The sequence below is a fragment of the Suricata suricatta genome, chromosome 7, assembly GCF_006229205.1.
Source record: "Suricata suricatta isolate VVHF042 chromosome 7, meerkat_22Aug2017_6uvM2_HiC, whole genome shotgun sequence".
Taxonomy (NCBI): Eukaryota; Metazoa; Chordata; class Mammalia; order Carnivora; family Herpestidae; genus Suricata; species Suricata suricatta.
Window position 1 is genome coordinate 118,960,695 of NC_043706.1, and position 27,137 is coordinate 118,987,831.

The 27,137-nt window shown below is 40.7% G+C and overlaps 1 long non-coding RNA gene across 5 annotated transcripts; it reads left to right on the forward strand.

Annotated features, from left to right (window-relative positions):
- The first annotated feature begins 438 nt into the window (after window positions 1–438).
- LOC115296661 lies at window positions 439–21,311 on the forward strand. 5 transcript variants are annotated; one of them, XR_003910985.1, is made up of 5 exons: window positions 4,950–5,310; window positions 6,688–6,747; window positions 7,509–7,633; window positions 9,698–10,036; window positions 21,162–21,311. It is a non-coding gene; the product is annotated as an uncharacterized LOC115296661 (long non-coding RNA). The 5 variants fall into 5 exon arrangements; XR_003910984.1 differs by lacking the exons at window positions 4,950–5,310; window positions 21,162–21,311 and adding an exon at window positions 439–887 and having other exon boundaries at window positions 9,698–10,141; XR_003910983.1 differs by lacking the exon at window positions 21,162–21,311 and having other exon boundaries at window positions 9,698–10,141.
- Window positions 21,312–27,137: the final 5,826 nt, after the last annotated feature.

A 27,137-nucleotide genomic window follows, 5' to 3' on the forward strand; every position in this document is an offset into this window, starting at 1 on the left:
GACGCAGCATGGAATTCTGGGAATAATCAGCTTCTGTGAGAGAAGAAGGCTTCTTCTCTGGCTCGGATTCTGGGCCAGGTTTCCAGTAAAGTGTGGAGGTGGCCAGTGAAGGCTTTGGGGTCCAGAGATCTGGTTCTGCCACTTAGTTACTGTGACCATTGACCAGGAAGTGGACCCAAGTTTCCAGTTCCTCAATTGTGAAGTGAGAATGAGCTAAGCGTTTACCTCAGAAGGGGCTTCCAGGAGGATCAGATGAGGTCATCCCTGCAAACTGTGTCACTGGCACCGAGCCATGGCAAGACCTTAATCATGCTGGCCACTCTCTCTGCAATAAAGAAAAAACAAAACAAAAAAAAAACCCTCTCAAAATCCCTTAAACCACCTCCAGAAAGAAAATATAAGGAAAGAGATGGTGAAGGGGGAGGAAAAGAGAAAGGGAGAAGATGGAGGAATGAAAGAATATCTAGTCAACAATCTTTAAAAGATTCCTGCGACAGGAACTTCTCAGAACATGCACAGTAACGGAAATGATGTCACCATACAGCCCACCAATCTGCAGGGCTGAGTGAGCGCTGGGGGGCGCCCAACTCAGTTTGAACTCTGAGCTGCTGGGGACGTGCTGAGACCGCTCTGGAGTCGGGATTCTCGCTCTGCTGCCACAGGGACGTGCCCTCGTTCCCCATCCAGTGCCACAGGGACGTGCCCTCGTTCCCCATCCAGTGCACTCCGGTCCATCAGCAGTGTAGCCTGGGCAGGATACTGGATCCTTGCGTGACTCACTCTCTGCAGCCGCAAGATGGGGGCAGCATCACTGGATTTCATGGGCTCACTGTGGCAGTCACATGAGTTAATACAGGCAAAGGGCTTAGAACGTTGCCCAGCACATAGTAAGGGCTATACGATTGTGTTATTATGTTAAAGTACATTGGCGTGAGTCGTGGACTGGTGTGACCAAGGGAGGTCGCCAAACTGTAGAGAACCAGAATGATTTAAGAGTATCTCTCTCTAAAAGTCTCTCTCTCTCTGATATGGATAGGTATATCTATCTGTGTTAACATTTCTATCTATTTATCTATCTATCTATGCTCTGTCGATCTGTCTTTCGACATGCTAACTCTTTAGTGTCAAAGCTCACCATCTAGAGACAACCGAGACCATCATGTGAGGGAGGGAGGGGGAAGGTTTCCTTTGCTTGCTACTCCAAGGGAGAAAACAACTCTGATGGACGCAAAGAGCATGTCTGTAAGAGGGAGCTAGGTAATTCTGAGAAGAGGTCCAGAGAGAGCAGGATGTTTTGGATGGAGGTCGTCAAGAAGGGTTTATTTCAGTAATCTCAGACGTCTTAGTTGAGGGGTCAGGAGGAACAAAGTGGATGGGGGTACCCTTTGTAAGAAAGAAGCCAGCATTCAGAGATCAGTGATCAGTTTCGCTGCTGTGGTAGAACCTTCTAGGGAAACACTGTGTACTTGGTCTCATCCATGTTCCATTGAAAGTACTGTTTTATGTTCTGCTAGAAATATCACATGATGATTATCAACAGAGCTATTTTCTGTTCTTGTTAGCAGGATGCTGTGTGTGTGTGTGCGTGCCTGTGCACGCAAATGAGTGTGTGTGAGGGGAGAGTGAGTGGGTAGAATCCCAAATAATAATATGTGCCATTTATAAGGCCTCTAGATTTACTAGGCTAGATAATTTAGATACATTAACTCTAAGTCACAAAGCAATTCTCTCAGAAAGATAAGGCTGTCTTCATTCTACAGATAGGAAAAGGCAAAGTTCAAGAACATAGAGCTAGTAAGTAACGTGGCCCAGATTCTAAACCAGGTAGGCCAGACCTTTCCTTGTTCCTCCAGCCTGGCCTCCACAAAGCCATCTCGTCTGTCCAGGCTCCTTTCATCAGACCCCTCTGTGGTTATTGAGCTGTTGTAACAAGCTCTGTCTCTCTCCCTGTCTCCCTGTCTCTCTGTTGCTGTCTCTTTCTTCTCTCACACATTTGTATGTAACGAGGTGCCCCCTGGCTGGGATTGCACTCTAATAGGTTGTAAAACTGAAGAAAATTTGCCACTAAACAATTATACACCATTTCTACCTGAGTTGAATTTACCTCTGGGGGCAGACTCTCCCTCGCCCCTTTTTCCTAAGAATGCCCCACAACACAAATCTGAAATCCATACACACCAGCTGAGGATGGGCTGTGTGCACTGAAATGATCACCACGTGACCGCAGATGCCTTTGGGAAGTTAGTTTTCTGTGACTGAGGCCATTCTAGCTAATAACCTCATCGTCTCTGGGCTGACTGTCTCTGCCAGCCTGGGGCTGAAACACTTTACTTGTACGATCTCTTGTGATCTTCAAATGTATCCTGAGAGGTGGCAATCATTATTAATCTAAATTTTTCAATTTTTTTAATCTTTACTTATTTTTGAGAGACAGAGAATGAGCAGGGGAGGGGCAGGGAGAGAGGAAGACACAGAATCTGAAGCAGGTTCCAGGCTCTGAGCTGTCAACCCAGACTCTGATGCAAGGCTCGAATCCACAGACAGCAAGTTCATGACCTGAGCTGAAGACGGACGCTTAATCAACTGAGCCACCCAGGTGCCCCTAATCTAAATTTTTAGATGAGGAAAGTGAGAAACCAGGAGTTGAGTGACTTGCTCAAGGCCACCCTACAACAAAGGAGTGGATGCCACATTCAGGTTCAGGTTCAGGAGCTCTGGATGCCAATCCATGTGTAGATAGATAGATAGACAGATAGATGATAGATTGATAGATAGATGATAGATAGATAGATAGATAGATAGATAGATAGATAGATCTTTTAGCAGAATTTAGCAAGAGTGGCCCTTAAGCTGGCATAAAAATGTGCCCAGCCAATGACAGGAAGAACATGGCAGTGCTGGAGTGGAAGGAGCCAGTTCTCCAGGCCTTCAGGGGCAGGGGTAGCGGAGACAGCAGGGAGGCAGCTCCACAAGGGGAGGACGAGACTGGGCTGGTTAGGCTCCCAGAGAGATGCCACACCTAGCCATAATAATGTGAGTTATGCTCTGTGTGGTATTTCCCATCATGTATAAAGAAGATTAAAAATTTTTTTAATGTTTATTTATTTTTGAAAGAGAGACAGAGCATGAACAGAGAGAGAGGGAGACACAGAATCCAAAGCAGGCTCCAGGCTCTGAGTTGTCAGCATAAAGCCCAACAGGGATCTCGAATTCACAACCTGAGAGATCATGGCCTGACCCGAAGTCAAGACATGTAACTGACTGACCCACCCAGGCGCCCCTTCCTGTCATGTAAAACCCTATGTGGAAATATCCTGGTCGCCGCTGTGTTGTGGGCCACGGAGGGCAGTGGCTGTCCAGTTCTTGCACTGAGCAGCAAAGCGGCATGCCCCGTCCCTTCTGGGTCAGACAGGTGGGCACCACGGAGAACTGGGTCCAGAGTTTCCTTCTCCTGGGCGTTTCAAGATGGTAAATCAGGCCCAGTGGCGCAGATGCCTCTTTAAGAACTCCCAGAAAAAGCTGGGGAACAGCTTCTGGTCTCTTAATTTCTGGCGATCAAGCTGGTGAAGGTTTATCCTTTATCTGTAAACATAGGGATGTAAGCCAGTACATGCGGGTTTTTTATCTTGTTAAATATGTGCTTGAAAAAGACAAAAAAAAATGGGAGGAAGAAGAGAGGAAGAAAGAGGAGGAAGAAATTACACCAAGTAAGCAGTATTAGGAAGGCGGGACACGTGCCTACCCTGTGACTTAGCAATTCTATTCCTAAATGTTTACCCAACAGACATGTGATCACCAAAGCCTGCAGTCTTGAAAGCAGTGCTGTTTGTAATAGCCCCAAAATGGAAACTAACCGATGTACGCCCATAGTGGAAAGGATAAAGAAGTCAGGAATAGTCATCAAATAGAATGTGATCCACCAATGAGAGTAAACAATTTATGACTTCGTGTAACCACCTGAGTGAATCTCACAGACACTGTGGAAAAATAAGTGAGTTGCCAAAGTGTGTCGGCTCTGAGTCCATTTAGACGAAGTTCAAGGACAGGTCAGGCCATCTGTGCTAGGAGAAGTCAGGGTGCTGCTGATCCTTGTTGAGGGGCATGGAGAGGGTCGGAAGAGGGCAGGAAGAGAATTTCTGGGTGCAAGTAAGGTTCTGTTGCTTGTTCAGGTGATGGGTCAGTTGAAAAATTGTTGAGCAGAATACTTAGATATGTGTACTTTGCTGCATGTACGCGCGCTTAGGTGATTTTAAAAAATTCTTTAATGTTTTTATTTATTTTTGAGAGAGAGACAGAGTACAAGTAGGGGAGGAGCACAGAGAGAGAGAGACACAGAACCTGAAGCAGGCTCCAAGTTCTGGAGCTATGAGCAGAGAGCCCAAAGCAGGGCTCAATCCTGTGGACCGCGAGATCATGACCTGAGCTAAAGTTGGACACCCAACCGACTGAGCCACCCAGGCACCCTTAGTGATTTTTAAAAATAAGAATAATAGGGGCCCCTGGGTGGTTGGTTAAGTGTCTGACTTTGGCTCAGGTCATGATCTTGCGGTTAGTGGGTTTGAGCCCTGCATTGGGCTCTGTACTGACAGCTTAGAGCCTGGAGCCTGCTTCAGGTTCTGTGTCTCCCTCTCTCTCTGCCCCTCCCCTATTCATGCTCTGCTTCTCTCTGTCTCAATAATAAATAAACATAAAAAAATAAAAAAAATAAGAATAATAAAAAATATGTCTGATCCCTTAACTAAAGACCAGAATGCCTGGACAAGGTCATGGCCCTGTCACTGGCCCCACGGAGAGCAGAGCAAATTTTCATGCCCACACTGAGAGGGAGGTATGCAAATGAGGCATACCCCTCTTCTGGATGACCACACAATGCCATGACAAGACAAAGTGGGAGAGGGAGAATGTCTGCCTGCCACATGCAGGCTTATGTAGGTCAGGAAGGGGGTGGGGTGGGGATGGCAGAGAGACAAGGAGAGGGAATTCTGTGGACAACCATGGCTCTGAGAGCATGTGGCTTAAAATTGTATCTGCTGTGAACGGGACCTTGCTGATCGTGGTGTACAACTGGCTAACCTTCTATTTGGAGAGCAAAAACCACTGTCTACTGAAATATTCAGGCCCTCTATTTACTTCCCAAAGTGCTCTTGTAGCCTCCTCATTGATTGAAGACCTTTCAACTATTTGGCCTGTGAAAGTGAGCCCGAAGTGACTCATCATTCCAAAAAACTTGGGCTTGGCTGATGATAAGAGGGATTCAAAAATATTAGTACTTGTAATATCATTTTCTGGGACAAAACTCTTCCCAGTAGAGTGAGTAGGTTTTTCCTGAGTCTTCGACACATCACAGTGGCCTATAGAGTTTGTTAATATTGCTGTAGGCGATATCCTGCAGTTCTGAGAAGAGTGCTTTCAAATATGATGTGTTTTGAAGTTAGTGCAGAGGTGGTTGATCTGCTCATGAAACGAGAAAGACTGGACACATAACATATTTCCTCCTGATGCTGGAATTGATATATGACTTGTTAGCCTTGTATTCATAGTGTGAGGTTAAACTTGCATTTAGCCTACAATTATGAGCTTAAGGTATCTGGAAGGCTACTGCCCAGAGTGAGCTAAGGCTTGAAAAGGATACAAAACTCAACTTTAGGAAAATACAAAGGGAAATTACAAGAGGGGCTTTGAGTTTTATTTGAGCAAGAAGAACAAGGAAGTAATCTCCCACTGCCTGGGGCAAATGAGGCAATGTTGATAGATTTCAGAGGGAACGCAGAATAGCCCAAGTTTGGTGTTCTCTACGGGGAAGGCTTTTTGGAGGGAGAAAGGCAGGTCAATGGAAGCCCAAGATTTGAGAGTAGTTTACAAAAAGAAATAGAGAGGATGACATGTCACCAAACAGAGGCAGCCAGGTTTCTCTGGCTCATGCAAATGAGGGTAGACACAGAGAGGAGGTTTCTTAACTACCAGTCAAGATCTTTGAGCAGTCAGAGATAGCAAGGAAGGTGTCTAAAAAAGAAAAAAGCACACAGAACATATTGATTTGGTTTCAGAAAACTGTAGGTCAGCAAGACTGATGTTAGTACTAGATAAAATCCTGGGGCAACGTATTAAAAAGATGGTCTGTGATGTAACGACATGGTGATCCCGGGGTGGGGGGGGGATGGGGGGAGAGGGGGCTGCTGCTTTCTGGAGACAGCATCTGGTTCATTAGAACAAGTGCATCTGGACAGTGCTCATTTCCTTAATTGATGGGTTTACGAGAGAAGTAGGAACAGCGAATACAGATTCTGGCATGGTATTGACCAAGGGACCCATGATGTCCTTGCAGACAAAAGGGAAAGATGTGTCCATATTAATGGAGTCATAGTTGTTTGCACTGACGTAGCCCTAAAATGCTGGCAAATGCATCCTGGACGGAGGTCTCTAGTAGAAGGACTCACCATGGATGCTTCCTCCTGTTCTACATTTTTACAACTAAAGGGGATTTCTATGGTGCCCAGATTACATCTGTGAGTGCTGAAGAAAACTGACATTTGTGGTAGGCATGTGAAGATAGAATATAGACTGGTCTGATGGAATCGGAACCCTGAAATGGTTTTAATAGACTGGAGTAAGGGAACCAATTGAATCTATTCAAATCTCAATTTTCTCACCTGTTAAATGGGGATAATAATAATCTGTTTCCCATAGGACTGCAGTCGAGATTCAGTTAAGATAATGGATTAAAACTGAGGAATAGAAAAACCTCAGGTGAGAAAAACACAACAGTAACAGCCTGTCCAGTGGCATTTGTATTTCCAAAAATTGGATGACACTTTAATTAAGTTTGTTGAAATTCAATCCATTTTTTTCTAAAACTTGGAGTTAATTTTCATATTCAAGTGTTGATCTTTATCCATTTGTACTTCGGTTGATTAAACATTCGTATGCTAAAAGCAGATATTAGCACTTTTATGCGTTTTGCCAAGTAAAATTATGTGTAGAAAGAAAAGACTGCATTTAGTGCTGTGTTTAGGATGCAGTTATGCTCAAATACTATTTCCGTTGTTATTACTAATAATACACTGGCCGGCAATAAGTAAAAACCAAATTTCTGGACTTAGGTCCAAAAATCAACTCCATTCCTAGAGAACCAGAAAAGTGTAAGTTAATAGAAAGTCATCCGACAAATACATAAGCCTTTGGATTAACCTTACACCCAGTCTGAGCCCAGAGTGTTTAAGACTATCACTAACATCCTGTATATGACATAGGTTGCCTCCGAGGAACTTTAGCGTCTAGAACAAAGAAAGCACCCATTTCATCGGCCTTTTGTAGCACCCAGAGGTGCTAAGTTCAGGGCAGGACCATACTCTTCTCAGCCCTGGATCAAATTAGAATCACTTGGGGAGAATCAAAGACTACCAATGTCTGGGTCCCAATCCAGGACTATTAATTTAAAATTCTGGGGATGGTGTTGAGAAATCCCAGTTTCACTTAAATATTGACTTTTAGGATCTTTTTCCTTATAGATCCATCCAGGATGGCAATGGGATCTGAAACTCAACTATCTGAAGAATGACTGAACAAAGATCCAGGGTTTAATTAAGAGAGATAGAGGGGTGCCTTCAAACAACTGAAAGACCGATGTGGGCAGGTAAGAATTATTTCTCCTGTCTTCAGACGGCAGAACTTAGACCATAGTATGAGTTACACAGAAATACATGGTTACTTAAAATAAGAAAATAAAATACATGTTTATTTAAAATTTAAAAATGCATGTTTATTTAAAATGAAACATTTTTACTTAAAATAAGAAGACATGTTTATTTTAATTTTTTTAAGTTTGTTTTTGAGAGAGAGAGAGACAGAGTGTGAGTGGGGGAGGGGCAGAGAGAGGGGGAGACACAGAATTGGAAGCAGGTTCCAGGCTCTAAGCTGTCAGCACAGAGCCTGATGTGGGGCTTGAACTCACGGATCGTGAGATCATGACCTGAGCTGAAGTTGGCCGCTTCACCCACTGCACCACCCAGGCGCCCCTAACATGTTTATTTTAAAAAACACATGTTGATTTAAAAATATCCCAAAAAATTACGTTTGCTAGAAAATTAAATGAGCTACTTTGGGGTGCTGGCATTCAATATTTTCATCAGTGCTTTCCAGGGATGTTCTAGAAGGAGGTTGTATACGTAAAAGAGTCTATGTTTCAATCATTTAATAAATTTATAATTTTCTTTAAAATTAGTATCCTTTTAGATGATGAAACTGACCAAATTCATAAGTTGTCAGGGGTCAGGCATTGGTATTTTGAAAAGCTCACTGGGTGCCTTGCCATCCCCTTGAACTGTTCGGGCCCCAGACTCCACCCTCCATCAAGGACTCCAGTGGTAAGAGAGCTGTAAGATGGGGCAGGGGGTTGTGGGCAATGACCCATTACCCTCCAATCATACCTTCGAGAGACTTGTGATTCCCTGAGCCCGAGATTCAGATAACAATGACAGAATGAAATCCCGAATCCTGGCCTCTTTGGTAATTTTCTGCTGCTCTTTTATACTATTCTAATCTCTGAGGCACATTGAGTCCTGGTAAAGGTACTTCATAGTAAAAGATTTCACCATATTACAAAAGATTTTTGATCTTCAGCCAATGACCCGTTTATTTGTGAACAGTCAATACAATTGAATTCCAGTAAAATCAAGGATTTGGATAGTCCCTTGATGATGATGACAATAGAGGATTAAATTTGTACGTCAGAGCTGATGGTCCTGGAATACAATCCTATTTTTAATGTGCTATTTTTTTCTGTATATGAATCACACTTCTGTGCCAATAAATCTGCATTGCTGTAGGTAAATGATTATTAGTTCATCAAAAGGGAAGAAAAGCACCTTGGCAAAGAAGAGAGTTTATTTCATCCAGGTTATTCATTAGTGATCAGAGAACAAGAGCTATCACATTAATTCTGTGAAATTCCAACCCGTCTCTTTGTTTCACCGCCAAAGATTAAGAGAGAGAAGGGCCTTTCCTTTTAACCTTGAATCTCAGTCTCAAGACAATTTGTTTTGTAAAAAGGCTTTTCAGTCATTAATTGACCCAATAAATGGGGAAACTGTTTTAACCTGATTACTTAACATCTTCATTTAGGCATGTGTTTTATTTCATCCAACATAACTTCCAGAATGATTGTCTGGTTTGACCAATGTAGTCTACCATCAAAGGGTATTCAGATATACCTTCACGGTTGAATTCAGATAGATTGTCTTGAATCAAAAATCAAACTGGGTCAAAGTAGAATTCTGAGATCTAAGACATTTCAGATGTTTAAAAATTAGTTGTTGAATTAGTGAGTAATCCCCATGGTATTAACAAAAACTAAAAATTCTTCTTATGCCACCATTGACTCATGTGATTCACTTTATACTAGAGGACTTCTGTGGGTCTGTGGCGTGTGCTGTTACCGTCCCACTATCCCTTCTGTCACATCTCCATTGCTAACAGGACCCCAGCTTTGTTCAGAGCAGCAGTGTGCTCAGAAATATACCCTGGACACTAGAAGGAGGCACTGATACAGTCCCAAGCCAACGAGAAGAAAGCCTGACCTGCTGGATGTATTTGAGAAAACTGTTCGCTTTCTTTTTGCGTGTTCTTAGAAGAAATATGTCAAACTAAAGCATGATGTTAACAGAAAAAAAATATTTTGACTTTTGTTTTTGTGTTCCAGGATATTTTACAGTTGAAACACACAAACAGGTTGTTGAGCTGATGGCGGTCTCTGTCATCAGTTGGAGATCACCAGCGCGCACATTCCACGCTGCTGTCAGGGCTGAGCTGGCGCTCAGAGATGTAAACAGTGTGAGCCCTTCACACCAGGTGCAAAGGCCAGCCTGGTTCCTTCCTTGTCTTCCAGAGAAGCTCCATGCCTCCCGGAGCCCAGGAGAGAGCAATCACATCAGGGCTTCAGGGCCCATCAGAGTGCAGAGGGCCCCTGGGCAGCTGCTAACCTGGCTCTCAAAGACAGAACTCTCATTTCCAAAACAGAAAGAAGACTGATAGATGAAAGGTAAGAAAAGAATGAGCCAAAACTCTGGAAATGAAGTGTTCAAAACAATGTGGTTACCTGCTTTATTCTGGGCAAAAAAGAAAATCATTAAAAAGTCAAATGACATTTCTGTTCATGTGCAGCTTCTAAATACACCAAGCCTGTCCTCAGTCCTCAGTCCTTCAGGGCTGCCTTATGTCCAAGTTAGTATTTGCACTACTGCCCTCTGTTGGAGAGAAACCGAACTTCGCTATGGTATCTTGTTTTTCTTACAGGCCGATTTAAGTAGATGAGAAAGAGTTGAGCTGAGCTCTAGGTCCAGTCAGCTCCCAACCACTTATTCAAAGCCAAAATTCTCAAGAAGTACATTTTCCCCCCATAACAGCAATTGGGAGCATTGATGGCCACTGTGATTCTAAAACCAGTGTACCCCACTTTACAAACTGAATGGTTATCAAAGGCTCTAAGGCAGTGATTTCTAAACTTTATTTTTCATTAGTTAAACATGTTACTCAGGCAAACTCCTAGATAAGCTGCTTAGTGTAAAGCCGGGGCTCATTTCAGCCCCCCCAGAGCCCCTGCGTACCTCCACAGAACCAAAGTATTCAGCAGAGGCCTGTCTGAAAAAATTCAGGGCCACCTGGGTGGCTCAGGTGCTTAGGTAAGCAGCCAACTCTTGATGTTGGCTCCAGTCATGATCTCAGGTCACGAGATCAAGCCCCAAGGCGGAATCTGTGACGGGCAAGGAGCCTGCTTGAGATTCTCTTCTCTCTCCTTCTGCCTCCGCCTCCCCCGCCCTCCATGCATGTGCTCAATTTTCTCTAACAAAAAGAAAAAGAAAAAAAAATCCACTCTAAGAGATCTCATATTTGGAGAAAATCTAGAAGGAAGAATGCTTTGCAAATCACTTTCTCTGTTTAAAACTGTTTTTTAATGAATTGATATACAAAACATAAAAATACTTACCCCCCAAAAATTAAAGTTTCCATTCTCATACTTTTTTGACAAAAATTCTGTCAAGCTTCTGAAGCTTAAGTGAGCCAAAATATGTCTGTAGGTAATGTGATGGTTATCAAAAGAAACGGGAACATTCTGGAATGTGCAGAAGTTAGAGGACTATACACTTGTTCATACAAAATAGTTTCTGGGGCTGTCTTCTAACATACCCACCAGCTGTTGCTAATTTGATGCTACAGGGAAGCCTTTAGCTGTGACACAGGGTTAAAAATTCATTTTCTTGTTTTCCAATAATAGGTCTATCTCCTGGGTCAGACTCACTCTAGGCGGGAAATTTTAAAGAGCTAAAAAGAACTGGAAAGCCTGGGTGGCTCAATCGGTTAAGCGTTTGACTTCAGCTCAGGTCATGATCTCACAGTTTGTGGGTTCAAGCCCCGCGTCAGGCTCTGTGCTGACAGCTCAGAGCCTGGAGCCTGCTTCAGCTTCTGTGTCTGCCTCTCTCTCTGCTCCTCCCCCACTCATGCTGTCTCTCTATCTCTCAAAAATGAATAAATGTTAAAAAAATGCTAGAAAGAACTAACGTGCACTGAGAAATATGAATGCTCTCACAGAACATTCTCCACTGTGGCAGACCTACGGGATGTCCTAGCTCATCAGCCCCACATAAACAGGAACAGATCTGATGTCTAAAGAAATCACATTTCTCATGATGTAAAAGCACTGTAATGTGAAAGACTGGACTCCAGAGGAACTATGAAACATCCCAGCCATTAAAGGCAGAGCAGAGTTATGGCAGGATATGACAAAAAAGTAGAAGTAAGGTGAAGATTAAGTTCAGGGCTGTGAGGAAAGACTCACCATCGAGTTTGGACTATGGTGTGGACTTGGAGCACTGTTTCTTTGGAAACAACTAAGTTCAGATAGATACGGAATATGATGTCCAGACCCCCCCCTCACATCTGGGTTGGAAATCGAGGCAGCTTCATTGTGTCAAAATGACTGAGACCCTTCAGGCAAAATGGACTGTTTCATCCTTAGTGATGAATTTCAACCACAATATTTCTGGTATCTATGATACTAGAGAGGAAGGTTTCTCAGTGAATAAAGAAGCAGTAGTTACTCAAACAAGAAGGTTGCATGTCACTTTATGGCTGTGGCATGTCCCTGGGAGGAATATTGTTTCCCATAAACTTTGCAGCTGGCTCTCTCATGTCTGTTATTCCAACTTGATGAATGGCTGGCCATATGTTTACTTTCTCAGTCCAAGCTAATTTGTACTTTCTCAGCGGGACGGCGGATGACTGACGATCTGAGTTAGCTGGGCAGCACAGAAATAGTCTATTAGAACAGGACAGCTGATGATGCCAGTGTCCCCCCGAGGTGGCCTTGGACCCTCACTCCTTCCTCTCCTTCCATGGCTCTTAGACCCTTCCTGATCTTTCCCTGAGGAGAAGGTGATGGGGGCAAAGCTTTAATGTGACCATTCTTCCTTTAGATGTGCTGGTATTTTCAGTCAAATTTTTCTTCTTTCTGTTGTGGTCCAGACTGTCTTGTCTTCATAGTCTAATTCTGCGAAGGGAATGGGGGTCGTAGCTCATTTCTGAATTACTGGGGGAAACACCTCACAAGTTGTCCTTATCGGGGTTCAGAACATGCTATCTACAAAATATGGTGCCTGGGCACACTGAATACCTTAAGCTGAAGGAATTTGAGAAAACAGCATAAGCAGGAAGGTCACTCTACCCGCCTTTATTCTCTGAAAGCAGGAGCTAAATCTCCATGTGCACGCTCCCCCCACCAGGAGGAAGGGATACATCCTTATCGTGCAGCACAGGGAACTGGGCCGAGAAAGCTGTATAAACAAACCTTGTTATTTCTTCTTCTTACTACCCCTAGCCCAAGCCTCTTTGTCTTCTCGATTCTTCACAAATTTATTATTTCTTTGTCTATAAGATATGAAAGCTTTCTGCCCTGATCAGTTCTTCAAGTCTTCATTCTCTGGTGAAGGCTTCTGTAATCCAGTTAAAATTCAGTAAAATCTGTATGTTTTCCTCTTGTTAATCTATGTCAATTTAATTTTCATAGCCAGGGACCGTAAGAGGGTCGAAGGAAAGTTTTCTCTCTGCTACCTCCTAAAATATACATGTGAAACTATATACATGTGGACCAAATACTCTTTGGTAAAAGGATTATAATTTTGGTTGAAGTTATCATTGGACCTCAAGCAACCCAAAATAAAATACTGAAAAAAAACTTCTAAATTATTTTTATGTTTTTTATTTTTATTTTTGAGAGACAGAGAGAGACAGCGTGAGCAGGGGAGGGTCAGAGAGAGAGGGAGGTACGGAATCTGAAGCAGGCTCCAGGCTTTGAGCTAGCTGTCAGCACAGAGCCCAACGCAGGGCTTGAACCCACCACGAACCGTGAGATCATGACCTGAGCCAAAGTCAGAAGCTCAACCGACTGAGTCACCCAGGCGCCCCTGAAAAAACTTCTAAATGAAACTGAACATCCCGTATTTATTTAGAAATATGGTAGCTTGTTTGCTGTGGCTTAACTCTTTGCCAAACTTTTTTGGGGGCAAAAATGTTATTTTCAGCCCTGAGTCATTTTTTAAAGGAAATGTTTATAGGTACATATGTCCCTTTTTTAAAAAAAAATGTACGAGCAAGTTAATAAATGACTCTTGATTGACTTTCAAATCAAAGGTTTTCTTGATGTGACTTCTACATAATTTTCTGAATTTTCCAAATGAGGTGGATGTGAAATCCCCAGGGCGATTTCTGCGCATGGAAAAGCTGGATACGCCCGGACTTCCCGAGTGATGTCACAGTGAGACTCGAGCTTTGATAACCAGGAATTTCAAGGCCAAGCCAACATTCCAAGAGATTGTCCAAGAAAACAGTTATGAGTGAGATCTCTGTGTGAGGTCCAGTTGAAATAATAGAGTGCTGTTTTCATTAAGTACCTATAATTGAAGATATAAAACTCTTAAAATATCTTGCTACGCAGCATCTAAATATCTTGACGAGCACACTTAAAAGACTATCTAGTGAGCACACCACAACAGTTTAACGTGATGAAAACAAGTTTCAGAACAAGCTGGATAGCAATCCAAGTTTGGTTGGGGGAACAAAAATAGGAAAGGAAAGAAAAAGAAAAAAAATGAACTGTGAGTAGTTGTGTGTGTGTGTGTGTGTGTGTGTGTGTGTAAGAAAAAGTATCAAAAATATCTGGATATCTGGAAGGGAACCCAGCACACTGTTAAATGTAGTTACTTTCTGGAATAGAAAGAGAGCAAGGGATTTTAATTTTTTTTTGTTACAGCCTTTTGTGTTGTTTTCATTTGTTATGATTAGCATTACTGTAATTATCATTTAAAAACTCAATTAGAGGGGCGCCTGGATGGCTCAGTCGGTTAAGCATCCAACTTCGGCGCAGGTCATGATCTCACGGTTCGTGGGTTCGAGCCCCGTGTCGGGCTCTGTGCTACCAGCTCAGAGCCTGGAGCCTGTTTCAGATTCTGTGTCTCCCTCTCTCTCTGCCCCTCCTCTGCTCATGCTGTCTCTCTCTCTCTCAAAAATAAATAAACTTATAAAAAAATTAAAAACAAAAACTCAATTCGAAAAAGACTCATCAAATTCCAGAACGTCACATGTCTCACTTGGCCCATAACTTATTTAGGCTCGAATATTGTTAGCATTTATCAGGACCATGAATATAAAGCATTTTTAATTTTGATGTTAATGGGCTAATAAAGCTCCTCCTGATACATTAAGATATAAAGGAATTGTATTGAACATTACAATCTTTAATATTAATATATGACAGAAAGTAATAATGTGTCGTATGAATATATATTCTCTGAAATTGTCAGAAGTCTAATCTCTGAGCTGGATGCCAGGGCAACAAACATGAAAAAGTCATGGTCCTTGTTTGTGAAAAGCTCAAACTTTGTTGGCATGGACCAGCACGCAGAAAATACTTGATACTCCAGGAGGAGAGGTATAAGAGGGGTGTCTCAAAGAGATGTAGGACACACCGTATGAATGCGGGGTAGGGAAACCTCCTAGGAACTCACTCCAACTGGAACTGGAAGGATAGAAAGTTTTCCAGGCAGAGAACGGATAAGGACACTCCAGGCAGAATACATAACATGAATGAAAAAATAGTGACATCAAAGTTTCTAGCACAAGAGGAAATGAACTTTTGGAGGGTATCGTATTAGCTTACAATGACCTCACTTGTTCTGGGAAATGCTCCCAGCGGTACTGGGTTGGTCCCCTGGTAACCGTGCTTATGTCATATTAGAATAGATACATACTTGGGGCACCTGGGTGGCTCGGTAGATTAAGTGTCCAGCTTTGGCTCAGGTCATGATCTCACAATTCACAGGTTTGAGCCCCTCATCAGGCTCTGTGCTGACAGCGTGGAGCCTGGAGTCTGCTTCAGGTGCTGTGTACCTCTCTCTGCCCCTCCCCCAATCATGCTCATGTTCGTGCTCGCTCTCTTTCTCTCTTTCTCAAAAATAAAATAAATATTAAAAAAACAGATACATACTTTCATACCAATAGCATTTTAAAGATATGCATGTATATAAAGCTATGATCTTTATACAACTGAGTGTTGGCAAAAATTAGAGACACTTGAAGTATTATTATGCATGTCAATACGTTTAGCTGATGGACTGGACCAGCTCTGTTTGGATGAACAATAAAATGACACATAAATTCATAATTTAATACATGTTCATTTCATAAAATATATTCTCCTCTCCCTCTATTTTATTCAAATTAAAGATATGTTATGATTCATATTTTCACAAAATCTGTATTCTATCAACAGTAATGCATGATATTTCTTGCATCATTATAGTTCTGTTTTAATTAGTTTCAGTTTGGCTCAACTTTACTCTCTAAAGGCATAAGCAACAGGAATTATTGAAAAATCTTAAAGCAATAGATTCAGAATAAATAATAAAAGTTACCTATGCTTTTTTAACTTAAAAAATTGTGATATAAGTGAAAATATATGGTGTGTAATCACTGTAATGGAGCTACATATAATAAATTACATAATCACAGAATCTAAACTATTGTTTATTTAAAAAATTATTATTTTTAGAGACAGCATGAGCAGGGGAGAGTGGCAGAGAGGGAAAAAGAGAGAGAAAGAGAGAGAGAATCCCAAGCGGCTCCAGGCTCAGTACAGAGCCCAATGCAGGGTTCAATCCTACAAGCCTGGGATCATGACTTGAGCAGAAACCAAGAGTCAGACATAAAACCAACTGAGCCACCAAGCACTCCTATTATAAACAGTGTTAATTTTACATGGGACTATCACTTATATAATGTTCATGGTCTCTTACAGCAAGATTCATATGGTATTTCTTAAGATTTTTTCTTTAAAAAATTTCAATGTTGTAATATTACAAAAATTGAAAATAGTAATTAACATTTTGCTCAACTTATTGAAATCTCTCTTTAATCAAGACTATATCTGAATCTCTAATATGCTGAGAAAGTAATCTCTATAGAAATTGGCTTAGAGGTTAGAGGTACATGAATCCTTCATGGATAAATATTCTCATTTCCTTTTTCTTTCCTGGAATGCTACTTTTGTTGTGTACCTTATATGCAGTTTCAACTCAGAAAAAAAAAACACTGTCTCTAAATTTAAAAATATATACTATTAACTATTTAAAAGTGGACCAAATACACCTTTTGAGTTTCTAGTAAGCTTTGGCTAACACAGTTAGTTGCAAATTATAGTACCCACCAAATAACCAAATTCAAGATTAATTCATTCTTCGCCAAAGATCAGTTTCTGGTGGCACCTGGGTGGCTCAGTCGGTTAAACATCCGGCTTCGGCTCTGGTCATGATCTCAGTTGGTGGGTTTGAGCCCTGTGCCGGGCTCTGTGCTGACAGCTAGCTCAGAGACTGGAGCCTGCTTTGGATTCTGTATCTCCCTCTCTCTCTGATCCTCCCCTGCTTGCGCTGTCTTTCTCTGTCTCTCAAAAAAAAAAAAAAAAAAAAAAAAAGATCAGTTTCTGCTTATTTAGAATCTTTCAGTTATTTTGCTTTCCTCTTCTGGGGTACTTCATATATTTTGCCTACATGATTGCTGGCAGCATTTAGCTGACATTCTCACTGCATGCAGTGGTGAGGTTATATTCGAAGGGCAAGTTCAGACAATATTTATTATGATAATTGAATTGTCCCATGGAGTTTCATCACTACTGAGCTACTGACACAGCACAGACGTCATATCAAGTGACGAATTCATACTATGCATTATGTGATATGACAAATGCTCCTAGAATTTGGGCCAAAATTCTGGTTTGCATGCTTGTGTTTGAAACCAGCCCTGATGATGCTATGTTCATAGATCTGCCTTGAAAATCTTTCAGATTAATACCTAGCATGGAAAATTGTGTTATTTGTTTTCATTTATTTTTATTTGTTTGTTTTTAACAAAAGGTGTGGTTTCACACTGGCAATAATGCCTACTCAGAGAGCTAGGGGGGACTGTGCAAATCACAACTAGTGCAGGACCGAAGCAGAAAGTGTTTTCTTAAAAACTTTCACTTAAAACTCACACATTTTCCAACATATATAAAACAAATGAAACATTTTTTCATTTCAATTTTGGTGTTTTTTATTCTGGTAGTTCAAAAACTTCTCAAAATTATTTTTCAACATGAATTTTGTTTCTGTTAACAATGTCATTGAAATTCGTACTTTTAGACTTTTATTTCATTTTTATTTTTTTAACACTTACTTATTTTTGAAAGACAGAGCATGAGCAGCAAAGCGGTAGAGAGAGAGAGGGTGACACAGAATCTGAAGCAGGCTCCAGGCTCTGAGCTGTCAGCCTGGAGCCTGAGGTGGGGCTTGAACTCACAAACTGAGAGATCATGACCTGAACCCAAGTCGGGTGCTCAACGGACTGAGAAACCCAGGTGCCCCTAGATTTTTATTTTGGGGATAATTTTTCTCACTTTATTATATATATAAGATTTTAAAACCTTATATTGAGTTTCTTCTTTTTTTATTAAGCTTACATGTTCATTCATTATGCTCTATGGCATACAGTTTCTAAATCATTTGCAATAAAACCAGTTTTCTCTAAGTTATTTTCTGTAAATGTATTTGTTTGTTCAATGACAAGCTCAGGATACATATAGAATGCATAGTATTATTCACGTTAATTTAAAAAATTTGTTAATGTTTACTTATTTTTGAGATCAGAGAGACAGAGTAAGAGCAGGGGAGGAGCAGAGAGAGAGGGAGACACAGAATCCAAAGCAGGCTCCAGGCTCTGCGCTGTCAGCACAGAGCCCAACATGGGGGCTCGAACCCATAACCCATGAGATCATGACCTGCGCTGAGGTTGGACACTTAATCGATTGAGCCACTCAGGGGCTCCAGTGTTATTCTTTCAAACACACCAGGCTGGGGCACTTGGGTGGCTCCCTCGGTTAAGGGTCCAGCTTCGGTTCAGGTCACGATTTCACGGCTAGTGCGTTTGAGCCTTGTGTCAGCTCAGAGCCTGGAGCCTTCTCTGGATTCTCTGTATGTGTGTGTGTGTCTCTCTCTCTCTACCTTCTCCAACTCCTGCTCTGTTTTTCTCTTTCTCTCTCTCAAAAATTAACATTAAAACAAAACAAAAGTAATACTTCATTGTAAAGTTAATTGTGAAGATTGGTCGTGAAGGCTTTGCCAGAAGGAACATAACCAGTCTTTCAAATTAGAATATTAAAGCCAGTTTCCTCAGATTCCTTTTCCTCTTGAAAGGATTTTGATACAAAATGAAATGTTAAATTCTCTGCGAAGTTCGGGCAGTGGAATATAAAAACAATTTTTTTTTGCATCGGAGTAAATTTTGCAAGAAACATTCTCACACTGTCAGAAAGCTGCTGGGTCGTTTCTCAAGATCATGATTAATAAACAAGAAAGCCCCAGAGATTTCATCTTTCACATCCGATTGGCAGATTCAGCGATGTCAGTTTGGCGTTTTTGGATGGTGGTGTTGACATGAGTCATTATCTTTGCAAATCTTCACTTAGTGAAGAATATTCATTTTTTTTCAATATGAGTTCTTGAATGTCTTCAGTGGCAAGAATCCCATCTGATGCATTCAAGTTCTGGATTTGACTGCAACAATTTTCTTGTTTTGATCAGTTTAAAGCTTCAATAAATATAATATTTGTAATATGCCATTCAAAAGTTTTATGGGAATTATTTGACCTATATGTTCTCAATTTAAATGTGCATTTTAGGGTTTTAAGAATTTTTTAAAGTTTTTTATTTCTAGTTTCTCTTTTGAATTTACTTTTATATTTTCTACTTCTTTCATGATTTTGACTTGTAGGTAGTCCTAAGACCCAAAGAATTAAAAATGAAATGTAGTTTTATCATATTTTCATCCAAGATTGCAACAAAGTACAGGTAAATTATTAACTGGACGTAGGATACCTTAGAAGTATTCTTGGGGCACCTGGGTGGCACAGCCTGTTGAGCATCCAGCTTCAGCTCAGGTTATTATCTCATGGTTCGTGGGTTTGACCCCTGCATCAGGCTCTGTGCTGACAGCTCAGAGCCTGGAGCCTGTCTTCGGATTCTGTGTCTCCCTCTCTCTCTGACCCTCCCCTGCTCACACTGTCTCTCTCTCTCTCAAAAATATATAAAACATTAAAAAAAATTTTTTTTAAAAGAAGTATTCTTATAAAACTTATAAAACAGGGGCGCTGAGTCGGTTACGTGTCTGACTTTGGCTCAGCTCATGATCTCACAGCTTGTGAGTTCAAGCCCCACGTTGGGCTCTGTGCTGATGCCTCAGAGCCTGGAGCCTGCTTGGGATTCTGTGTGTGCCTTTCACTCGAGGTCCTATAGCAAGACATGTAGAGTAGTGTTTCCCTGAGGCTTTAGGATTACAATTTGCGTCACACTATGAACTGCAAGCTGGATCCCAGGGACAGACCGTGTGTTCTTTAATGTGTTTATGTTCTAATGTTTTGTGATGTGCAGGACTTTCTAAAGCATGGAGCCCAGAGCAGAAGTCTGCAGAGCCCAAGTCTAAGGGAAATACTGGCTGGGTCTCTTGGATTCTTCTCAAGATTTTGGAATTTGGAATTAAGGCTTTTGGGAAGCTGAGCCACATTAATGGCAGAGGATGAACCTTCCCATTTTGGAAGTTCCTGGATATTCCAGAGGCTGGGTAGTTGACATCTCTTCCTTGGATTCCATGAGTTTTATTAATATCCTTTTAACAAATGCCCTTTTTGTGTCAGCTGACTTCTTTGGTTTCTGTTACATGTAACCAAATGCGTTAGTCTACTGTGGAAAAGGGAAAGAAGGAGCTGGCCTATTGGCTGAACCCAAGTTGTAAAGTGACTCTAATCCCTTCTCATGAGGGGGACATGAAGCACGCTGTCTCCTCAGTGTCTCAGATCGCTTGGGATCATGGCATAAGGTTTCTTTTCAGCACTTTCCTTTGTTTCACGTGTGATTATACATCATATAAACAGGGTTGTTGTTGTTGTTGTTGTTTTTCTTGGGCATGGGCTGGGTGATAGGGGAATAGGAACTCTAATTGTGCCCTTTTATTGTGCTGTCTGGCTGTGTCAGGTTCTGGCTTTCTGGCCGGATTCTATATATCTATCTGTCCCCACCTTGTTCAAGTCAAGTTGTTCCTATTTCAGAGTATTTCCTACCGCAAATGATCCTTTTTCACCAATATTCCTGCATCCGTAAGAGCGGTGACTAATTCAAATAGATGATGTGGTTCAGTCTGCTTGGGTGTCCGTGCCTGAGTCTGGAGACCTGTGGCTTTCTGAGAGCAGTATATTTCTAAATACACTCTGTAACACGATGCAAGGCATTTCCGTTCATTTAAAGGCTATTCCTCAGGGCGCCTGGGTGGCTCAGTCAGTTAAGCATCAGACCCTTGGTTTCCGCTCAGGTCATGATCTCAGTTCTGTTCATGGGTTTATGTCCCATGGCGGGCTCTGCACTGACAATGAGAAACCTTCTTGGAATTCTCTCTCTCTCCCTCTCTCTGCCCCTCCCCTCCTCAAAATAAATAAATAAATAAACTTAAAAAAAAAGAACGTTTTAATGGTATTTAGATAAAATAATTTATAAATTGAATGCAATTCCAACAAAAAGAGCTTTTTTCTTTTGTAGCTGGACAAGTTACTACTGAAGTCCATGTGGAAAAACAGTCTTGCTAGAACAACACTGGGAAGGAAAAGCGATGGTGTGGGGTGAGGAGAGTGGAGGGAAGGAGAGATTTGCCCTACCAGATATGAAAACATAAAGCCCCTGTGCTGACAACAGTGTGGTGCTGATACATGAAGACGTGGAATAAAATAGAAAGTCCAGAAACAGACCCATTTCATATGGTAATCTAGACTATGATGAAGGTGGTATCTTAAATCTCTGGGGAGACAAATGGACTTTTTAAAGGTACTGAAGCATTTGGGGGAAAAAAGGTAAAATTATGTCTATTTCTTTTTTTGAGGTTTTTAATTTTTACATTGAAGTATAATGGATATATAACTTTGTATAACCGTTAAAGTGTACAATGTATTGATTGGGTACACTTATATATTGTTATATGATTATCACTGTAGCGTTAGCTAACACCTGTGTCATGTCACATAATTATCATTTTGTGTGGGTGCGGCGGGAACGATAAGGATCTAGACTCTGAGCAACTTTGAAGTTTTATAACGCAACGTTGTCGACTCTAATCCCTATGCTGTGCATTTGTTCTCGAGATTCATTTACCAGCTTAGTTCCCGGTCTGTCCCCTTCAGCTGTGGATCCTCAAGTCTTCCACCTCCCCGTCCCTGGTAACCGGCATGCTACTCTATTTTTATGAGTTTGGTAGTTCTGTTTATTTATTTAAAAAAAATTTTTTTTACGTTTATTTATTATTAAGAGACAGAGAGAGACAGAGCATGAACGGGGGAGGAGCAGAAAGAGAAGGAGACACAGAATCTGAAGCAGGCTTTAGGCTCCGAGGAAGCTGTCAGCACAGAGTCTGAAGGCCCGAACCCGCAAATTGCGAGATCATGACCTGAGCTGAAGTCAGTCGCTCAAATGACTGAGCCACCCAGGCGACCCGAGTTTGGTGTTTTTAGATTCCACATATAAAACTAGTCCATTTCTTAGGTACACAGGAATAAGCTCCAAATGGATTGGAGTTGTAAATGTAAAGAAAAAAAAAAGTAATGATACAAATAGTAAAAGCATGAATGAATCCCTCCAAAAGTTAAGTGTAGGTGTAAGATTTCTAATTATAACTCCAAATCCAGATGCAAGAGAAGTACTTAACACAATTGACTAGCAAAATACTTTTAAATGGCAAAAACCATAAGCAAAGGAAAGGACAAATAACCAATTGGGAGAAAATACTTATCACAGATAATGGGTTAATACATATCTATATCTATTAATATATAATATATATAACACAATACATAATATTATATGTAATATATATAACTAATTTATAAAGAAATTTTAAAATTTAAAGAAACACTGAAAATCCTGTTTTAAAATGGGCAAAACCAAGAACCATCCCTAGAAAAGATGTAAGCATGGCCTCACTCATGAGAAATTAAAACTTAAACCACATAGAGGTACAATTTCTCACCCACCAGACTGGCAAATAGTCAAAAGCTTGGCAATACACATTATTGATGAAATACGCACTCACATACCTTGATGGTGGAGGTACAAAATCATTCACTCCTATGAGAGAGAATTTGTCAGTATATAACAAAACCACAGCAATCCTCCCTCTAGGAATTTACCCTGAAAGTAAACCTTCAAAATATGAAAATACACAGGTACAAGGTTCTTAATTGTAGCATTATTTGCAATAGCAAAATATTGAGAACAGCCTGAACTCCTAGGAGTACTTCACACAATAGAATAGTGTACACTATCATCATCAATCATCACCATCATCATCCTCCTTCTGCAAACTCCAGAAGACATTATGCTTAAAAAAAAAAAACCAAATTGCAAGAGTATTTATAGTACACCATCTTTTATGTAACAACAAAAAATATATAAGAAAACACATGAATCTGCTTATTTTGGGGACAAGGAACACAGGAAGGAAAACCCAGCCAGCAATGAAAATGGTTACCTACCAGAGGTGAAGGGGGACCAGGGGGACATGAGCGCAAACAAAGCAGAACTTCTCTGAGTGAACCTTTAGGAAATGGACAACATGACTCCATTGAAAGGGCGGCAAGGGGAAGAACAAATTCAAGTCGCTTGAGACCATAACACTCTTGGAACGTATGTTGTTGCTCTGCGGAAAAATAAAGAACTGCAGCAAATACATCTTAATTTCCTTTTATTCTACTTGGTAAGCAGAGTGATTTGGGTGCAACAGTTTTGAAACCATTCTGTGTGGGGTGTAGCCCTGGAATGCTAAGTCAGTATGTTGACGCTGTTGGAGGTCAGAATTCTCACTGCAGAAGAAAGGAGTTAAAAAGATGGAGCAGAGGACGGCAGTGAAGAACCTCGTAGAGCAGGATGGATATTGATGGTGCCAGTACAGTATCAGACACCACCTTGCGTGTGTGTGTGTGTCTGTGTGTGTGGGTATGTGCACACGCAAGTGTATTTTCCCAGCTTTGTCCTCCGAAAGAGCTTAAAGACAAACACACCCCAGTAGCAATGAGCAGATCTAGTGTTAAGACCTCGGTTTCTAAATACTATTTCCCATTAAAAGGAAGCAGAGGTCCTTGAAGAAATGGCCAGGTTGAGTGCTGGGTAGGGAAGGTACATGGAGAGTCTGGAACAACTTGTTTGCGCTAGAAACCATGGAAGTGTTCTACAGATAATGATGGGAGCACATGAAGGCATCCAGGAGCCAGCTTAAAGGGGCACCAAACTGCCAAATCTGAGACGACGTTAGTGTTAAAATGAACAGTGGCAGGAATGGGTTTCAGCCCATGGAATAATCTGAAGCCTATAGAGCTGTGTTAATAATAGCGAGATAGATGAAAGGGAGGGAGAGGGGGTGAGAAAGAGAAAGAGAAGAGAGAAGGGGGGAGGCATTTATTAAATAACACCTACAAATAAATGTGGAGGGGCCGAGTAGACATGTAAAATCAACCTTTTACAACCATAATAGCAAGTATTGACTGAGGCAAAAATCATCAAGTTTGGGAAGGAAAGCATGATGGTGAGTAGCATGTTTGGATGGCCTAAAGGGTCTCCCTGCCGGTTGCTTACTAGCTCAAGGGAGAAAGTAGAAACTACAATGGAGAAAATGGATAACAGTTTAATCGAGTGACCAAAATTGACATCATGAACGAGGGGCAGATAGATATCTTCTACTTGGAATATCTAAAAGGACACATCATCATTTACGTAGTTCTCTGGTGAGGGACGTGTCACCTGAATCTAATCACGAGGAAACATCAGCAAAACAAAACGGAGAAGCATTGTATAAAATTATTAGCTTTTTTAATGAAAGGCAAAGAAAAGACTATGGAACTGTTCCATATTTAAAGAATCTAAAAAGACAACCAAATGTGATACAATGTCCTATATGAGATCCTGGGGGGGAAATGTTATAGAGAACACTATTAGGGTAATTGAAAAATATGAATGGTAGAGTAGATAAAACTATTGCATCAACATTAAATGTCCCACATCTGATGACTGTACTGTGATTATGAAAGCAAATGCCCTTATTCTTAGGAAATTCTCAGAAAGTAATACGAGGTAAAGGGAAGTATAAAAGAATAACCCCTCAAAATGTTTAGAAACAAAATAAAGAATAAAGACATGCACAAATGGAATGATAAAATAAATGTGGCAAAAATGTAAACAATTTGGAAATCTGGCTAAAAATATATGTGAATTTTTATGTATTTTCTGATAATTTTTCTCTAAGTGTGAGATTACAGTTAAAAAGTTTTCTAAAGTATATGATTAAAAGATTTTATTAATTCAGACTGTTCTTTGTCCAATTAGTTTGAATTAGGTAATGGCTCTAATTTGTTAAACAGTACTGGGCAACCTATGAAAAATTCCTATACTGGTGCCCACAGAGTCCCTGTGGGTGAATGAATCATATGCCAGAAACATCTGTTGGGTGACTCTACTGGGACTTCTGACTTCTATAAATTTGAAGGAGTGTTTGGGAAAAAAAGCAGAAGTTTCCTGCTACTTAAGTCTAGAATGAAACAGAATTCATACACTTTGTATTTCAGGGCTAATCAAGTGGAAATGTCAATGGGGAAATCCAGGTCAACTATAATTCCCATCATGACTAAGTGGCATGAAGATTCAGAATACAATGACCTAGAACTAACCTCAGGGAGAAATCAGTCAAATCAGAATCACTCATTTCCAGGATTCTTGGTAAAGTTTACTTGGCAATTCATAAACCTTAACATTTACAATAAAAACAAGTATAGATTACTACGTACATTTCTTAGATAAAAATAAGGTACAGTATGAAGCTATTGCTCAGGACTATAACATATTGTTTACATTCTTGAGAAAGTTTAGATAGAAAAACAAGTTACCAAGTATACAGGGGATGTATATAATCATCTTAAATCTGAGCAACAGACATTAAAAATTTAATATGTTCTTTACCTGTTTTGGATTTCTTAGCTCTGGGAAAACTCAGCATATTTTAGCTTAAGTGAAGCATATTCCATTCTTATGCTTAGCCTAAACTTAGCATATTCTTCAAAAACAATGATTTTCATTAACTTAAAAATAGAAACAAGGGGCACCTGGGTAGCTCATTCGGTTAAGTGTCCAGCTTCCACTCAGGGCATGATCTTGCGGTTTGTGGGTTCGAGCCCCACGTCGGGCTCTGTGTTGACAGCTAGCTCAGAGCCTGGAGCCTGTTTCTGACTCTGTATTACCCTCTCTCTCTGACCATCCCCTGCTTGTGCTGTCACTTTCTGTCTCTCAAAAATAAATTTAAAAAAGGAAAAAATTAAAAAAAAAAAACAATACTGATTCCCTTCAAATCTGTTCAGTCCTTTTGGTCTAATGGCAGGCATGCTTTCATCCGAATGGTACAGAAATTTTAGACATTGTCTGGCATTCTTTGTGTAGATTCCCTGCAATTCCTGACGTTAGCACCATTCACAGTAAAACAAGAAGTCACTACGTTGTGAGTCAATTTATTGCAAATAACCATGAATGCAAATTTCAGCTCTGATGTTGACCTTATGATTTTGAGCAAATAACATTTCTTTGAGCCTCAGTTTCTTCCTGAAATAGAGCTTTGTAAGAATGGGGGATCTGGAAATTGCATGGCCTCAAGAATTGTTTAGGAGAACTGGGACACCACCACACACCTTTTAAAATGACCATGGAGGAAGGGAAGGGGAAAAAATAGTTACAAACAGAACGAGGGAGGCAGACCATCAGAGACTTAAATACAAAGAACAAACTGAGGGTTGATGGTGGAGGGGGAGAGGGGAAAATTGGGTGATGGGTATTGAGGAGGGCACTCGTTGGCATGAGCACTGGGTGTTGTATGTAAACAATGAATCACGGAAATCTACACCCAAAACCAAGAGCACACTGTATACGCTATGTTAGCCAACTTGACAATACATTAAAAAATAAATAAAAATAAAATAAAATGGCTGAAGTCTAAGTCTAGATCAACAACAACACAATTGCCGGCGTGGATGCAGAGCAATAGAAACTCTCATTCATTGCTGCTGGGAATGCAAAATAATGCAGCCACTTTGGAGCATAGTTTGGTTCACAAAAATAAACCTACTCTCACCATACAATCTAGCCATCATACTCCTTGGTATTTACTCACAGGAGTTGAAAACTTATATCCACACAAATACTTGCATATGGATTTTTATAGCAGTTTTATTCCTAACTTAGAAGCAACCAAGATGTCTTTCTGGAGGTAAAAGGATACAAAATCATTGGAACATCCAAACAATGGAATGTTATTTAACACTAAAAAGAAATTAGCTGTCAAGCCATAAAAAGACATGGAGGAAGCCTAAACCATGTAACTAAATGAAAAGACTACACACTTCATTATCCCAACTATACTACATTCTGGAAAAGACAAAATTATGGAGACAATAAAAAGATCAGTAATTGCTGGGGCTTGAGAGGGAAGGGGCA